Below are 14,713 nucleotides of genomic sequence, written 5' to 3'. Positions count from 1 at the left end.
GGGGCGTCAAATTTCAATTTTTTTTACAGCAAGGCCAATTCTTTTTCCATTAAGAGTGCCTCTATAGGGTCTATCCAAAGTCTGCGAAAGAGACACCAGACTTTGACCAAAATGTTAATCTTTGCCTAAGTGTACTATAATTTGGCTTCTTCACATAATGCTTGCTCACTATGGTGCAAAACTTTGTTATTTCCATCCAAAGTCTGCCAAAGAAACACCAGAATGTATCCTAAAAATTTCTAATCTTGTTCTAAGTACAGTAAATTGTGGCCTCATTGTACAGACTGGTTCCCCAAACCGTTGTCTACAAAAAAAGAAAGCTTCCAGGGAAAATCAATTTAAATGTTTTTCCTTTTTTCTTTATAAATGTCAGTTTTGCTGCAGCAGGTTCTATATATGGTACAGATGTGCCACTTTACAGGCAGACTAAGGAGACACCTCAGGCACTATATTTAACCTCCCTAGCGGTATTCCCGAGTGTGGCTCAAGGTTAACTCTCAGTACCCAAAGCGGTAACCCAGAGCCATACTCGGGATTACCCCAGAATCACACTCACCTTCCCTGCGATCCCCTGCTGTCCTCCAGCCTTCCTCACACTCTCTCCCCACTCTGCTTGGCAGATGCCGGCACTTGCCTTCCAGTTCCCTTCCCTGCAAGCGTTGCAACGAACCAGCGGCAAATTCAAAAATGTAAATACATTAAATGACACGATACAAAGCTGTGATCCTAACGGATTACACTGTATCATGCCATTTCACTACAGAATTTCACCTGGTGGCTTTTCCAGTGCCCTGCCTGTGCTTTTCCAGTTCTTTGTGCCTGGAAAATAGAGAATGACCATGGCGTCCAAAAAGCGTTCTTTTTGCGCAAAAGCACTTTTAGAAGAACTGGAAAACAGTGACAGTGAAACTGAGTTACTTGAAGAACTGAGCGATAGCGATTTGTGGGAAAATTCATCACCAGGTACGGAAAGCGACGACAGCGACGATTCTGAGGTCTCTTTCTGGCACATAGCTTGTGGAATTTGGGAAGTATATCAAATGATTCTTCAGAATTTCCAACAGAGCTATGTGTCAAAAAAAGACTACAGTACACACCCCCCTCCCTTATTCTTTTGCATTGCTATGTTTATTAGTGGATATCTTTAACATAGGGTCTCATAAGGTTTGGGGCAATGTGTTTTTTAGTATACAGGTAAGCTGTCTGAACTGTGATTGAACCTCCCCTTTATACAGACCTATTACTTAAAATAATTATTTCCTATATAGGGGTAATACTTAGTATGTCTCTATGCAGTCTAGACACCTTAGATCTATAATACATCTCCCCCTTTTTCCATTAAGAGTTTATTGTAATTATTTATGCAATTCATATTTAATGTTTTACTTTACGTTATATATTACCTCCTATCTTGATTAAATTATATTATTGACTATATATTTTGGTGGGCAGTCGCTTTCTCTGTGATTCATCAATGTGTATTACCGGGTATTATACACTTGGAACATGTACTATAATACACCTCCCCCTGTTTTTTTGTGTAGCACTGTCCTTGTAGGGCCTGCTGGATGATGACTTGACGGGCTCTCTGAGTTACCAGCACAGAGTTACCTTGAGATAAAGTTTATTGATCCCTCCCTGCTCCTGATGGCTCGCCACACAATAAATAGTCTAGGGGTGTTGGCTTTTGATGTTTATTTGGAACTGGGATAGGAGAAGGGAATAGTGGTATACTCCAGTTTGAACTATATACATCAGCTGAGGACATCTATCTCTAGACCTCATAGGATGATTGGAAACAGCTGAGCTGATTAATTTACACTGCCACAAGTATGGAAAGGGTTAAGTCTCTTGCTCTCTTTACTCTCTTAACAAGACGACTTGATGGACAATAATTTATCTTCAGGACACTCTAACTAGCATCCCCTTTCAACTGACACCCGTCCACTGACTATCCTAGGAGCGGTCAGTGTAGTGGTCCCTTACATTGGTGACCAATGGGAATAGGACCCCCTTATATCAGTGGTCAGTGTAGTGGTCCCTTACATTGGTGACTGATAAGAGAAGGATGCCCTTATATCAGTGGTCAGTAAAAGGACATTCTTACATCGTCATCAGTGGGAAGACTGCCCCCCTTACAGATCATTCATACCAGTTGTTACTTACAGTGCCTTGCGAAAGTATTCGGCCCCCTTGAACTTTGATCTTTTGCCACATTTCAGGCTTCAAACATAAAGATATAAAACTAATTTTTTGTGAAAAATCAACAAGTGGGACACAATCATGAAGTGGAACGAAATGTATTGAATATTTCAAACTTTGTTAACAAATAAAAAACTGAAAAATTGGGCGTGCAAAATTGTTCAGCCCCTTTACTTTCAGTGCAGCAAACTCTCTCCAGAAGTTCAGTGAGGATCTCTGAATGATCCAATGTTGACCTAAATGACTAATGATGATAAATAGAATCCACCTGTGTGTAATCAAGTCTCCGTATAAATGCACCTGCACTGTGATAGTCTCAGAGGTCTGTTTAAAGCGCAATGAGCATCATGAAGAACAAGGAACACACCAGGCAGGTCCGAGATACTGTTGTGGAGAAGTTTAAAGCCGGATTTGGATACAAAAAGATTTCCCAAGCTTTAAACATCCCAAGGAGCACTGTGCAAGCGATAATATTGAAATGGAAGGAGTATCAGACCACTGCAAATCTACGAAGACCTGGCCGTCCCTCTAAACTTTCAGCTCATACAAGGAAAAGACTGATCAGAGATGCAGCCAAGAGGCCCATGATCACTCTGGATGAACTACAGAGAGCTACAGCTAAGGTTGGAGACTCTGTCCATAGGACAACAATCAGTTGTATACTGCACAAATCTGGCCTTTATGGAAGAGGGGCAAGAAGAAAGCCATTTCTTAAAGATATCCATAAAAAGTCATTTAAAGTTTGCCACAAGCCACCTGGGAGACACCAAACATGTGGAAGAAGGTGCTCTGGTCAGATGAAACCAAAATCAAACTTTTTGGCAACAATGCAAAACTTTATATTTGGCGTAAAAGCAACACAGCTCATCACCCTGAACACACCATCCCCACTGTCAAACATGGTGGTGGCAGCATCATGGTTTGGGCCTGCTTTTCTTCAGCAGGGACAGGGAAGATGGTTAAAATTGATGGGAAGATGGATGGAGCCAAATACAGGACCATTCTGGAAGAAAACCTGATGGAGTCTGCAAAAGACATGAGACTGGGACAGAGATTTGTCTTCCAACAAGACAATGATCCAAAACATAAAGCAAAATCTACAATGGAATGGTTCACAAATACACATATGCAGGTGTTATAATGGCCAAGTCAAAGTCCAGACCTGAATCCAATCGAGAATCTGTGGAAAGAACTGAAAACTGCTGTTCACAAACGCTCTCCATCCAACCTCACTGAGCTCGAGCTGTTTTGCAAGGAGGGATGGGCAAAAATTTCAGTCTCTCGATGTGCAAAACTGATAGAGACATACCCCAAGCGACTTACAGCTGTAATTGCAGCAAAAGGTGGCGCTACAAAGTATTAACTTAAGGGGGCTGAATAATTTTGCACGCCCAATTTTTCAGTTTTTTATTTGTTAAAAAAGTTTGAAATATCCAATAAATTTCATTCCACTTCATGATTGTGTCCCACTTGTTGTTGATTCTTAACAAAAAATTACAGTTTTATATCTTTATGTTTGAAGCCTGAAATGTGGCAAAAGGTCGAAAAGTTCAAGGAGGTCGAATACTTTCGCAAGGCACTGTAAAAACAGAAATTGTTGATTGCTCAAGGAACCCCTAGAAACCTTTGGAGGAACCTTGGCTGAGAAAGGCTGAACTAGGCAGTAATATACACTGCTTAAAAAAAAATAAAATAAAGTAAAAAAATACAGTTTTTCTTCAAAATTCTCACTCTTTGTTTATAGCGCAAAATCTAAAAACCGCAGAGGTGACCAAATGAATCACCAAAATAAAGCTCTATTTGTGGGGAAAAAAAAAAGGACATCAATTGTATTTTGGTACAGCGTCGCACAACCGCACAATTTTTCGTTAAAGTAACAGTGCTGAATCGCAAAAAATGGCCTGGTCATTAAGGGGGCAAGTCCTTCTGGAGCTGAAGTGGTTAATGTGAGATCTGGGGGTCAAAAAGACCTCAGATCTCACATCTACACTAAAAAGCAAAAAAAATTTTTTTTTTCCATCATGAAAAAAATTGGCCGTTGGGAGGAAGTGACGTATGGCGTCGCTCCGGTCCTCTAAGGCCATAGAGTGGAGTGGGGGCCATCTTGCTCTCATTCGACTTCCTGCCTAGAAGGAAAGGACCGGATAGTTTTCCCCGCTACCGACGGCTCAGGTAAGTGGGGAAAACGACCAGGAAGGGGCGAGAGGGGGGGGCACCTTTCCCGCCGCCCATAAAAGTGATCCTGTGGTTGAATCCGCCACTAGGACCACTTTTTTGTGAAAGAGGACCGCCCACCCTGTAAGAAAATAGCGGGGTTATTTAAAAATACCGGTATTTAATGTCGGAAGTACCGATGCCGACGTAAAACTGCGGCTGGCGGTCCGTAAGTGGTTGAATACAGTAGACAGCGAAGGACATAAGTGTATGAGTTATTCGTATGACACCATGTCTGACAGAAGAAAACTAAGGGGGTCTATTTAGTAGCCATCATTTTTCATGAATTACCCCAGTCAGAAAATTAGTGAAATAACACACTATGGCCACTAGATGGAGGAGACGATTAGAGGAAACAACTCTGTTAACTAAAATATGGCCAATGTTTATTACGGCTGGATGAAAGTTTGTCCAAACTATCCAACGAATTAAAAAAAAAAAAATACACCTCTAAATGGTTACAAAAGCTTACACCACAAAATGTACTCAGCCAATGAAAGGTAATGACTCCATTTTTATTTTCTACTGCTATCAATGGCCAACACGGTACAACACTTCATCCATGTCTCTGGTGATCTCTGATCTCCTTATGAAGTGTTTCTTCCATGATAAAGATCAGCCAGATGAGGTGTATATCAGGGCGTGCTTCTTCCCCACATGAGAGCTGTGATGTCCAGCAACATTCAAATAGAAGACATTTCCCGCACTCAAGGCATTAATACACATCGAGGGTTGTGTGGGATCCCTGATGTACAGGTAGACAGGACTTTAATGAGGAACAATTCCCTGACTCACGACAGGAAAATGACTTCTCCAATGTGTGGAAAGAGTGGACTTGTATGAAAAACCTTTCCCACACTCAGGACAGGAATATGACTTTACCCCTGCGTGCAATCTCTTATGTCTGGAAAGACCGGACCTCTGTGTAAACAGTTTCCCACACTCAGGACAGGAATATGGCTTCTCACCTGTGTGTGATCTCTGATGACTGTAAAGTTGTGACTTATTTGAAAAACATCTCCTGCACTCAGGACAGGAATATGGCTTCTCACCTGCATGCACTCTCTGATGCGTGACAAGTTCTGATATTGTTACAAAACACTTTCCGCACTTACGACAGGAACAGGACTTCTCATTTTTGTGCAATATCTGATGTCCCTCAAGATGTGACTTTGCTAAGAAACATTTCCCGCATTCGCGGCAAGGATATGGTTTCTCAGTTGTGTGAGATCTTATATGATCATCAAAATTGAATTTAAAATGGAAACCCTTCCCGCACTCAGCACAGGTAAACCTCTTATCTGTTGGAAGGACGGCACCGTCCCTCACAGTCTGAGGTTCCTGAGGATAAGAGGAATACGATGATCCGGCACCGTCCCTCACAGTCTGAGGATCCTCAGGATAAGAGGAATACGATGGTCCATCTACACTGTGTGGTGCCGGATGGACATTTGAGGTAGCCGGGTTTTCTCCTGGACTATACTGTGTAATGTCCTCATCTTCTACTTTACAGTCTGGAGACAAAGTGAGACAATCCTCTGAGGTTTTCCTCATCTCCCGTCCATCTACTAAAATAGAAACAAAAAGATTATTACTAGACATGAGCAGATTGGTTCCCCTAAACCAGTTCTCCGCCCACATCAGGCAGCTTTGTCTTGGACACAAGAGAAAAAAAGGTTAAATCCCAAGCGGGTAAAGCTCCCCCATGAGATAACCAAGTGGTTAATAGCAGACACTAAGATTTAACGGTAAGGTAAAACATGTATTTATTGTAAAAAGTACAACGATAATCTTGAATAATGTCCACAATGTGCGTCAATTGCTTACCCCACCCATCTAAAAGCATATCACTTATACATACGTCCGGACTAAAATTACTGTAACTATGTGTATCTCAAACACCTATGCAAAAACCTCGCTTGGTAAAATACATGGGGCTAGTACCCCTATGTGGATACCAGTGCTGAGATACACACAGGCCCCTGCGGCAAAATACAGCTCACCTGCTAGCAGCAATCCCTGAAAACAAGGCCATTCCAGGCCCTAAAGCCTTGTGACTATGCTGAGCTTTAAATGTCAATATTCCAATTGTCCTCAGACACTAAGGAAAAGGTTCCAGTCCTGTTATTAAACTTTCAATTGACAGCCTGGGAGACCAATAGTCTCCGCGGTGAAAGCACCACTGGAATGTACAGGGAAATATATGGACCTCCTTTTGAAGGAAATGGTCATGGGGTTGAAATCCTATGTAAAAGATACCCAAGATGTGCTACAAAAAATTGATAATCTAAAACTAGAGGGTGATTTACGGTTAGTGGGGGATAGATGTGGAGTTCTTGTACACATCTATCCCGCACGCCTGGGGAATAAAAGCCATAGAATTCTCTCTGGAGAAAACTTCCCTGATATGGGTCCACAGAATAAATTCCTCCTAGATCTGCTATCCTTCATGCTGGAGAATAACTATTTCCAATTTGCAGGAGGATACTATCAATAGATCAGAGGAACCTCAATGGGGGCCCCATGGGCACCAGCCTTTGCATGCCTCCATTTGGGGATGTGGGAAGAAAGTGAGGTTTACACCTCACGACTGTACCTCAGCCAAGTGGATACCTGGCTGAGGTACATTGATGACGTTTTAGTCCTCTGGAGAGGTGATGTGGATACTTTACATCTGTTTGAGGGACTCAATATGAATAGTCGTAACATCAGTTTAACCTATTCCTTTCTTTGATAAAATACAAATTCCTTTCCTGGACCTGTTGATCCCGATTGAGAATGGTACGCTAGTAACTCGTACCTTTCAAAAATCGACAGCAGCAAATACACTTAAGAGCAAATAGCCGCCATCCACAATGGTTAAAAAAATGGGATTCTCGTAGGTCAATTTCTACAAATGAAGAGGGGACGACCTTTATGTTAAAGCGGACCACCCGCCGTTTAAAAAAAATTTAACGTCCAAGTAACGACGTAAATACACTGTGGGCGGTCCGTAACTGGTTAAGGGAGATGAAGGAGAAGAAACCGGAAAAACCTTTGGCCAAACACTTTTCGAGAAACCCAGAGGGGATGAAAAAAAAAAAAGGGATTGATGCCCTCAAACTACCCCATAGAAGAGGAGATTTTGAGAATGTCCTCATTAACAATGAAAAATGGTGGATTTACAAGCTTGGGGCTTTGGTACCCCTGGTGTTAAACACTGGATTAAGTTGCCAGATATTCCTATAGGATTAATCTATTAAAGAGGTTTTTTTGCAACCTGTAAGAGAAAGACATAATGAGCTAGTATGCATCGCATACTAGCTCATTATGCAATACTTACCTTAGAACGAGCCCCCGCCGTGCCGCTCACTCACCTCTTATGACGGGCAACATGTCCAGTCGCCCGTCTTCCGGGATCGCGGCATCCGGCCATCTGATTGGCCGGAGCCGCGGTGACGTCACTCCCACGCACGGGAGCCGACAGTCACGGCACGGGTCTCTGAAGGAACGGCACGAGCGGCCGTTCCTTCAGAGCGCCTGCGCCAGTGACGTCACTGGATGCATCTAAGGTAAATATCTCCTAAACGGTACATGTTTAGGAGATATTTACAGTACCTATAGGTAAGCCTTATCATAGGATTACCTATAGGTACAAGTTGTAGAGGAGGGTTTACTTCCTCTTTAAGTAGGTGGGGTTGTTATGATTTCCAGTATTAGACCAAAATAGAGGAAGGATAGATGTCATAGGATCAGGTAAATGACAAAAATGTATTGTGAAATGTACAATTCATCCGGATCTGTGCCTCCGTATGTGAATAGAGCTGGACTTCCAATCTTTCGGGTCCAAAAATAAGTGGGATTTATCTCTCTGGAGTAAAAATCCTTATGTTGATGAAGTTAAGTGGCCGCCTTATCTTATTTTGTAAGCAGACCCCTGAATATAGTGCTTCTCTTAGGAGAGGAACCATGTCACTTTAAAAAGTAATCAAGGTTGTCCCTCTCCCTTGGGTATGACAGTATACTTAAGAGGGCTGGGAGAAGGGGCACGCTATTCTGACGAAGCTAAATCAGTACATAGTGAAAGGCATTGACATCACAGACACATCACTGGACTGAAAGCTGTATTAATCCCCATTGGAGAAATATATACGCTCATGGCACCCGAAAGAAAGGAAAAGCCGACATACCAAACATGTGTGTGTTTATTTTGAACTTCCCGCGACTCGTCTGCAGTCAGCGGTAGGAGGATCCAGACAGTCCCAGGTACCTTTTCCCTTACAAGCATAGCACGAGCAGGAGCTTCCACACGCTCATGGAGCCTGGTGTTGATCATTGAGGAGAGGAGCTGAAGCAGGTTTGTTACCGTCCCGTCCTGGCAGTAAGTCTCAGTATATCTACTACTGCCAACCCTGTATCTTGGCCTAGGCCAACAAGGCCCAGGCCTAGGGCGGCACTTTGCAGGGGGCCGTTAAAAAGCCGCCCCTGCATGAAAAAAACAGCCTCCTCCCAGCTCCTGCACTAAAAGAGACCCCCACAGCTTGCGCTACACTTTTAGTATAGTGCCAGTGTTATGGGCCGGGTGGTAGGGCCTAGGAGGCAAATTGGTCTGGTGCCCCCATAAAGCGGCCGCACTGCTGCCAGTATGAGAATACTGGCTGGCAGCCGATGACTGGCCTGACGTTTGAAAAGACCGGTGGCCGCACCTAATACAACTGGCGGCCGCCAATACTGGTAACTGTGGAACTGGCAGCAGGTATTAGCAGCCAAATGCTCCGCCTACCCTTCCCTGCGGCATACGGGGCTTTTGTAGTCTTCTGGATGAGAAGTAAAGCTGGAAGAGAGAGAGAAGAGAGAGAGAGAGAGAGAGAGAGAGAGAGAGAAGAGAGAGATAGTAATGGTATTGAAAGTCATGGGAGACTATCAGCTGACCCAGGGAGGAGGTGTAGATTGAGAATAGGAGAGGTCCAAGCATAGAACCCTGACCAAGAAAGGAAGAGTGGAGGAAGTAGAATTGTAAGGGACACTGAAGGTGCAGTGGAATAGGTAGGATGAGAAACCAGCAAAAAGTACAGTCAAGGAGATGGTCCACCATAGCAAAGGCAGAAGAGAGGAGTAGGAGTACAGAATAGTGTCCATTGGTTTTAGCTGTTAGTAGATCGTTTGTGAGTTTTAGGAGAGCAGTTTCTGTGTGGAGTGTTGAGAGCGAAAACTAGACTGGAGGGGGGACCAATAAATTTGTTCTCAGTCAGATGGTTGCTCAGTCTGTTTCAGGAGTTTGGAGGAAAAGGGGAACAAGGGGATGGGGCGTAGATGGTTAAGATTGGTGGGGTCCAGTAAGGGCTTTTTAAAGGATGGGGATGACTAGTGCATGTTTTAGAGATATCACCCAGTTCTTATCCTACTTCTACCCTACTTTAGGTCAATCAGTGAGCAGTATGGGTGGAGGAATGCATTTAGTGTTAATGACCCACCTGTACTGAACTCTGGAGGAGTGTCCTCCTCTTTTAATGTCCCCGTTATTCCATCCTGCCCCATAGACTGCTGATCATCCTTCACATACCTCTCTTCTTCGGTTTTAATATCAACTTTTATATCTATCAGATCTTCAACCTAAACCAAGAGAAGGACGGGAAAACAGAGTTAGGTACCTGGTAACTCTTCTTCTAAGAAGTATTCCAGGGCAGCATCTGAGAGATAGGCTCCTCCCACCTGAAACAGGAAACACCTGAAACAGGAAACACCTGAAACAGGAAACACAATAGTCCATCATTATAAAAACTTCAGTCATACCTTCTGCCTCAGTAATATCAAAGCACCGAAGGAACCCTTAGTAGCTTATGAATCCGCGAAACCCTTTTCATTTTGTTGTTTAGGGCGGGAACTAATGATGCCCTGGAAGACTTCTTAAAAAAAAAAAAAGAGTTACCAGGTACCCAACTTGTTTTCTCTAATCGTCTTCCAGGGCAGCATTTCAGAGGATGTACTAAGCAATACTTACTATGGAGGGGATAAAGTCTGGAACACCTTCTAACCAAACATCTGGTCCTGACTGAACAGCTGGTCAATGCGGTAATGCCTAGCAAAGGTATTGAAGCTCGACCATGTCACTGCCCTGCAGATCTGCTACAGCGATGCCCTAGCTCTTTCAGTGGTTGATGCCCAAGCCCTTGTTAAGTGGACCATGATGCCACTAGGCGGGGCAAGGTTTAAAGCCTGGTAGACTCTCTGAATAGCAAGCTTTAGCCATCTGGCTATCATACTTTGAGGCCTGCTTTCCTTTGTTGGCACCTGCATGATGAATAGCGTGGTTATTTTTCACCAACCTTTAGTTCTCTCAAGGTATGTTATCGGGATCTTCCTTACATCCAGCTTGTTGTAGGTGACTTTTCCTGCTATCCATTGAATTTGGTTGGGAGGGAAGAACCACCTTCTGAGTTCTGTGGAAAGTTGAATAGACTTTTGGCAGTAAGGCTGGGTCCTGAGTGAGGAGAATTTTTCCTGGCAAAATTAAACAGTATGGTTCTATCATGGATAGAGCCTGTATTTCACTGACTCTTCTTGCTGACACAAGTGTCACCAAGAGTACATTCTTCTAGTGGTTTGAAGCATGCAGAGAGGAATACTTTCAGCACTGTGGAGAGGTCCCATGTTGGGAGTTCTGCTGAACTTTATGGGTCTGGCTTTCTTCAAAGAGAGAATCTTTTAATAAACGTGTCTTCCGCAAGCCTAACGTCCAGGTGAGAAGATAGGGCTGCCACTTGAACCTGCAACGTGTTATGGGAAATCCCCTGATCTGCTATATCTTGTAGGGAATCCAGGATTGCAGGGATAGCTCCCTTGTCGGGGTTTCCCTTGCTCTTATACCAGAAGACAAATTTTTTCCTCACTTTTTCGTAGATGCCTCTAGTCACAGGTTTTCTGCTGGCTAGAACGGTGTCAATCACTCTGCTAGACAGACCTTTGCTCTGTAACCTCAACCTTTCAGGAACCAGGCTGAAAGTTTCATAACCTTGTGGTTTGGGTGGTTGACTGGTCCTTGCGATAGGAGGTTCAGTACGTCTGGGAGTGTTAGATGGGGCTGAATGCAGAGATTTTTCAAGTGACGGAACCATGGTCTCTGGGTGCAATAATTATTAATGTAGCCATTTATTTCTTGACCTTTTGTACCAACTTTGGTATTAGGGCAGTTGGAGGGGGATGCATAGCATGGATGGGGAACTCATCGGGGAGCTTTGGTTGAACGTATCCACCTCGATGTTTCCATCCACAGGGTTTAGAGAGAAGAATTTTGGGAGCTTCATATTTATTTTTGCCACAAACAGGTCCACCTAGGGCACCCCCCAGACTCAGGTAATCCACAGAAAGATTTCTTGGTTCAAGGACCATTCCGTTTGTCTTGTGATTGTCCGGCTTAGGAAATCTGTCAGTGTGTTGTCTGTTCCTTTTAGATGGATGGCAGAGATGGATCTGATGCATCTCTCGCGCCATAAATGTGGTTTCTGTCAGCTTCATAAGACAGGTCGATTGTTCCCCCTCGTCTGTTCATGTATGCCACCATTGTGGCATTGTTTGACTGAATCCTGACATCTTTTCCCTGAATTGCCAGTTGGAATGCTTTTAGCGCCTCCTCTACAGCTTTTAACTCCCTCAGGTTTTGAGAATGCTTGGGACCAGTGGTGGTTAAATTTTCCTTGTGTGCAGTGGTCCGCCATATGTGCTCCCCAATCTAGAGCGCTGGCGTCCATGGTGATCCGCACGGTATCGGTCTGTGTCAATTTGCGCCCTTTGAGGTAAGTTAGCGGCCTGAGCCACCATTGCAGTGTTCTTTTGATTGCATGAGGAACCAAAATAGTCGCCTCTAGGGTTGATGCCTTGCCATCCCATCGAGCCAAAATGTGATTCAGCAACGGTCTCATGTGGAGCTGATCCCAGGTAATGGCCAGGATTGAGGACGTCATCAGTCCCAATACAGCCATGCCCTGTCTTACGGTCATGAATTTGGTGTCTACCAGAGATACTATCGCTTCCTTGATATTTACAATTTTTTCTTCCGCCAGGAAGATCTTGGTCCTTTTGCCATCTAGTATGTAGCCCAAGTATATGACCCTTTGGCTTGGTGTTAGCTGCAACTTCTCTTCATTCACTATCCACCCTAAGCCCTCTAGGTAAGATATGCTTTCGTGTAAATTGGCGTCCAGCTTGTCTGCTGACTCGGCGAAGAATAGTAGATCGTCTAGATAAAGTACTACTCCTATGCCTTGCCGCCTCAGGCTTTTTGGGGCTTCTGCCTTTATCTTGGAGAAGATCCTGGGTGCTGAGGAGATGCCAAATGGCAGAGCAGTGTATTGAAAATGTAGCGTGGTAGCCGGGCCCTGGACTTGCGAATCTTAGGTATTTTTGATAGCTCTTTTCTATCGGTACATGTAGATATGCATCTTGCAGATCTACCGTGGCCATGAATACTCCCCCGGGAGAATATTTCTAACCGAGTAGATGAATTCCATCATGAACCTTTTGTATCTTATCTTTTTGTTGAGTGGCTTTAGGTTCAGTATGAGCCTTTGCTTGCCTGATGGTTTTTTCCTTGCAAATATGTGCGAGTAGACTCCCGTTTCTTCTTCTTCCGGTGATACCTGGCAAACCACTTTTTGTACTATTAGACTTTCCAATGCAGATAAAAAGGCTTCTGCTTGGTCTGTGGAATGTGGGGTGTCTCGTCACCAGATACTTGGTTGGGGGGCGAGTGGAAAACTCTATTGAGTAGCCTTCTGTTACCATGCGAAGAATAAACCCATTCTTTGTGATTCTCTCCCACAGGTGAGCAAAAGACGCCAACCTGCCCCCCCCCCCCCCCCCCAATCATTGCTTTTTGTTCTTTGGAGCGGCAGGCTTGATAATAAAATCTCATTTGCCTTTTTGGTTCTGTTGGGTCCAGTGTTTTTTTTTGAGGCCGATTTATTAAATCTCCTGGACTGACGAAAGGGCGTTTTCCTTTGGCTTTTTTCTGGATTGAGGAAACCCCTTGTTTTTAGCTGCAGTTCTATCTAGGGCCCTTTCCAAGTCCGGTCCGAATAGTAGATCGCCCGCGAAGGGAATACCGCATAATCTATTTTTGGACATGATGTCCCCTCCCCAAGACTTCAGCCACAGGGCTCTCCTGGCTGAAGTGATTAGACCAGTGGTCTGGCAGATGTCCTTACAGACTCAGCTGATGCGTCTGCTAGGAATGCTGCCACTCTGGTTAGCGTAGGTATGGTTTTCACTAGCTCCTTCCTTGGGATATCTTCTTCTAGTAGCTGTTGCAACTGTGTTAGCCAGACTAATAGGGTCCTGGCCGTGCAAATGGAAGCTATGGCTGGATTAAGGTTTGTGGCTACAGCTTCCCCAGCTCTTCTCAGAAGTGCTTCTATCTTTTTGTCCATTGGATCAGTGAGAGTACCGGAGACGTCAAAAACTAAATCTGATTTGTTTGCAACTCTGACAAGGGAGGCATCTACTTTAGGGCATTTTGCCCAGGGTTTAGCGTCCTCCTCTGTGAAGATATATCTGCGTTTAATCGCAGCTGGGGTAAAGCTTCTTTTCCAGTTCTTCCCCTTCTTTCTTGACCAAGTTTTTCAGAGTCTGGTGTACCGGAAATCTTCTGGGTTTTTTTTTGGTTGTAAGCCCTTATACATCTTATCGGGAAAGCTCTGAGATTTGTTGTCTGCTATGGCTTTTAGTAAATTATCAGTGTCCTCAGAGGGAAAAAAAGTGTACCCACTGACACTGGATCTTCGTCATCTGAGTGGGAGCATAGGCCATTTTTGGATTCTGAATCCGAGACATCTGAATCAGATCCTTCCTCAACTTGATTCACCTCGTCCTCACTGTAAGAGGGGATGAATATGTCTTGCTTGTAGATGGGGTACTGGCCTGGCTAGAGCTCGCTGGAGCCTCCAGTTTTTCTGTGGCTGTACAAAGAGGACCAAACGTGCTTTTTATTTCCTTTTTAAAGGAGTCAAGCATGTCTTTGAGGAATCCCTGTGACTCTCTAGCCACCATTTTGTTGATGCGTTTTTTGGCATAGTGTTTTTTTCCATTCTGGAGGAAACCTGTGACCACAAGAGGCACATGCCTTGCTACTGGTCTTTGCCTTTTCTCTCTTCTGGGGCATTGCTTGTGGTGAGGTAAAGACACATAGAACTCCAGAGTGCTTTGGCTTACCTTGGAGCTGTCCTGACCGTCAGGTGACGCATCTGACATGGTCAGTCCCAGAAAAAGGAATCCCAGCATAGGGACCTTATACCGCTTCCTGCCCAGCTCCAGCCCCACCCCC

The 14,713-nt window shown here is 44.2% G+C and overlaps 1 protein-coding gene and 1 pseudogene across 2 annotated transcripts in view; one reads left to right on the top strand and one right to left on the bottom strand.

Moving 5' to 3' along the window:
- The window catches only part of LOC309550683 (uncharacterized protein), a 3,164,715-nt gene that overhangs the window by 826,600 nt on the left and 2,323,402 nt on the right, over positions 1-14,713 (bottom strand). The window lies entirely within an intron of this gene.
- The window catches only part of LOC309550793, a 1,525,103-nt pseudogene that overhangs the window by 898,541 nt on the left and 611,849 nt on the right, over positions 1-14,713 (top strand). The gene's annotated exons all lie outside the window — the stretch shown is intronic.

Source organism: Pelophylax lessonae (assembly GCF_965119305.1).
Source record: "Pelophylax lessonae genome assembly, chromosome: 3".
NCBI lineage: Eukaryota > Metazoa > Chordata > Amphibia > Anura > Ranidae > Pelophylax > Pelophylax lessonae.
The sequence above is the reverse complement of the archived record's forward strand: the minus strand, read 5'-3'. Positions and strand labels throughout refer to the sequence as shown.